The sequence below is a fragment of the Echinops telfairi genome, unplaced genomic scaffold (assembly GCF_000313985.2).
Source record: "Echinops telfairi isolate 266 unplaced genomic scaffold, ASM31398v2 ScPeMD7_1;HRSCAF=3_0, whole genome shotgun sequence".
In the NCBI taxonomy this organism is placed as follows: domain Eukaryota; kingdom Metazoa; phylum Chordata; class Mammalia; order Afrosoricida; family Tenrecidae; genus Echinops; species Echinops telfairi.
In genome coordinates this window covers 1462556-1466122 of record NW_022103896.1, presented here as the reverse complement: position 1 = coordinate 1466122, position 3567 = coordinate 1462556, and the positions used below count along the sequence as shown (strand labels likewise).

The following is a 3567-nucleotide window of genomic DNA, read 5'->3' as shown; positions in this document are numbered from 1 at the left end:
GGGGGAGGGGGGATCCTCAGAGACACAGAGGCTGTGGGACAGGGGCTGGGCACTGCCATGTGAGCTGAGCTGGGGGGAGGGGGGTCCTCAGGGGAAGAGCAGGCAGGACTGGGCCAGGAGGTCATGTGGGTCCCTTCTCATTCCACAGGGAGCCCCCTTCCAGCCTCTGAGAGTCCAGAGGGAGACAGAGCAGCACAGGGGGGAGGGCCTTCCTGGGAGGACCCCTCCAGGGAGAGGCTTGAACAGTGGGATGTCTGAGTGCAGGGAGCCAGGGCCTGGGGGCTCCAACAGACAGGGCAAGCCAGCCCCACCCCACCCCCAGTCTCCTGGGACTTTGGGAACATTTTCTCTTCGAGGTGCTGCAATCCCCGCCCTTCCTTCCTTCCTTCCTTCCCTCCCTGCCTCCCGCCTGCCTCTCAGGCTTGGCGGCATGTCCCTGTCCCTGGAACAGGCAGCCTGCTTGTTCCGGGCCCCCACACAGACCCTCCTCCCTCCTTCCTGCCTCCTGCTTCGGCCCCGCCACCAGCAGGCAGGGAACATTTGTAATTTTCCAGTGAGCCTGGCACCTTGGCCGGCAGCTCTCACGCCCTCAGATGTCCTTTACCGCTGGGAGACAGCCCAAAGGGCCAACCTCAACCAACCCTGTCCCAGCCTTCCGTGGAGGAGGAACTGAGGCCCAGAGGGGTGGGGGCTGGCCCAAGCCACACAGCAGGGAGGCCAAAGCCCGCAAAATGTCAAGTTTGAGCTCCAGGGGTCTGAGAAGGAGCCCAGGCCCAGGAGACTGGGCCTCTCAGCCTCTAGTAGGCCCGGGCACCCACTCACCCTGACCCCAACTACGTGACTTCACCTGTATGCTGGGCACAGGTGTGAAGGAGGGGCAGCATGAAGGCCCCACTATCCCAGGGGCAGGCCTGCCACGGTCACCATGCCCACCTTCGCCCCTTGTGGTGCCAGCCTGCAGAGCCTTCAAGGGACAGGCTCGAGGGACAAGGGGAGGGGCCCCTCATCCTCAATGGACCGGGGCTTCAAGACACAGTGAGGGCGCTGGAAGGGCAATGGACCCAGGGGTCTTACTGATCTGCCCTGCCCACCCTTTGGGATTTTAGCTGCCCCGTGGGCTCTATGACTGTGTGGCCAAGTGCCTGACCCCTTCCTGTAGGGCTTGTCAGAGACCTGCGACGACAGGCCCTTCTCCCTCCCCTGTGCCTGCAGGCCTGTGCCCCTGCCTGTGAGTGTGAGTGCACACACATGTGCTGGGAGTGTATGTGATCGTGTGCGCATGGGAGTGCCTGTGTGTGTGTGCATATGAGTATGTGTGTGAGCATTATGTGACTGGATGGGAGTGTGTGTGTGTATGTGGTGGGGATGAGTATGCCTGTGAGTGTGCATATGTGAGCATGTATGTGAATGGATGGGAGTGCGTGTGCATGTGTGTGTGAGCAAGGTGGGTGTGCCTCCCTCTGACATGCCGTAGCAGCACCTGTTCGACGCCCGCCCAGCAGGGCCCAGGCTGACCTGGACATAAGATTGGGTCTCCAGACTGGCAGACCTACCCCCAGGGCCGACCGGTCACTGTGGTCACTTGGCTCGGCTGCTGCCGTCTGTGTGCACACTGCATTGGCCGCTTGGTCAGAGCCCCGGTGGCCGTGCCCTGGGCCAGGACAGACATTTGCACTAGCACCCTGTCCTCAAATCCATCATATGGCCTGTCCTGCCCACGCCCTGCAGGCCTTTGCTGTCATCCCTGGGGCCAGTCCCAATGCTGTGTGCGCCCTTCTGGTAGTCAGGTGGTTTAGGCCCCACCCAGTCCCGGGCATCAGGAAATGGCTCTAATTCTCTTAACAGAGTTAGAGGTGCCCTGGGAGCAGGGTGGGCTAAGTGACAGCAGTCAGAAACCACAAAGCCACAAGCCTCTCCTGGAGAGAAAGACCAAGCTTCTTCTCCCTCAGGGAATATAGTCTCAGACGCCTAAGGGCAGCTCTACTCTGTCCTCTGGGGTCTCCATGGGCAAGCAGGGGCTCCCCAGTACGCACCTGGGAGGAGGGAGGGGGCTGACAGCCTAGCCCTGGGTGAGGTGGGGCAGTGACTTGAATTCTGGTGGGGGAGGGTCTGCAGGGGGCCAACTGACAACCCTGAGGGGAACTGGACCAGGTCAGAGCATGGGGCAGGGTGGGGGTCAGGCTAGGGGCCCAGTCCAGGCTGGCCTGCCCACGCTGGCAGAGCTGTGTTGTTCGGGGAGGGGCAGCTGGGGTGTGGGCAGGGTCGGAGGAGGAGCCCCTCTTTTCTGCCCCACTGGGCCCCCAGCCAGATCCACTCCGACGCCTGTGGGTCGCCCATCACGGGTCATGCCGCAAAGCCATTGGGTGGCAGCCCCCTGCCACCACGGGAGTTCGCTGCCATCTGGCCCGGGCAGTCCCTGGGCGGGGGCCTCCAGACAGCCCAGCCCGAGAAGATGGCACAGGGCCGCCACCCCCGCCCGCCTGCTGTCCTGTCCCTGCCTCCCCTTCGAATTTCCATTTAAATCCCTGCGCCGCCAGGCGCTTCCGGCGCCATAAAAGGGAGCCGCGCAGAGCTGGCTCGGTGACGCGGGACCCACGCATGCAGCGGTGCCAGGGGGCCTGCCCGACCGCGCGCCGGAAGTGGCCCTGCGCGGACGCCGGCCATCAGCTCGAGGTGTGGCCGGCACGGACACGTCTGTGGGCCCCCTGCGCCCCCTTCCCCAGCCCGTTGCGTGACCCCCGCGAGCAGTGGAGGGCGGTGGGGTCGGCTCCCTCCTGGGACCGAGAGAGCTGCCAGCTTCCACCCGAGGTGATGAGCTGGGGGGAGGAGGGGTCCTGGGGGCGAGCGGAAGGCAGGTAGGCTTCTGAAAAAGGGGGTCTGGGGATCTCAGACCCTGGCAGAGAAGCCGTAGTGAGAGACCCACCACTTCCTATCAACTCCACCTCCCACCCGACGACCCCCGCCTTTCAGGGTTTTCTCTAACCACCCTTCCCCTACCTCCTGGGCTGCCCTACGAAGGCCTGATATCCAACCCTTTTCATCTGCCAATGCCCCGCCCCGCCCAGGACCCTACCCCTGTCCCTCCCTGGAGAGCTGGAGCCTAAAGGACCTGCCATCCAGCACCCCTGAGGCCACCCCCCTCCCTGGGAAGACACCACTAAGTCCGCCTGAGCTCAGACACCCCAATCCAAAGACCCCCCAGATTCCGCTCGGGCTTGACAGTCCCTCTACCCACACCCTGCCCTGAGAAAGCTCTGGGGCCCCAGTTGTCCGGTGGCCTGGGTGGCCAGTAGGACCTGGGCTCCGAGGGGGCGCTGCCTCTGCTCTGCTGTACTCTGAAGGCTCAGTCACTGGCCATGTCCCCCTGAATCCAGGAAGTGCCCCACCTATGGGGTCCCTGCTCTGTGCACTCTGAGAAAGAAGGTCAGGGGTGGGAGAGGGGCCCAGAACCACCAGGGAGGGGGGACTGCTGCCCCCATTTGACAGATGAGGAAACAGAGGCACAGAGCAACCCAGCGGCGTCCAGGAGACTGGGCCTGCAGCAGTTAACCCCATGTCCCCAGCCAA

At 63.9% G+C, this 3567-nt stretch overlaps 1 protein-coding gene across 1 annotated transcript in view; it reads left to right on the top strand.

Moving 5' to 3' along the window:
• The window catches only part of LOC123521404, a 15976-nt gene that overhangs the window by 5373 nt on the left and 7036 nt on the right, over positions 1-3567 (top strand). The gene's annotated exons all lie outside the window — the stretch shown is intronic.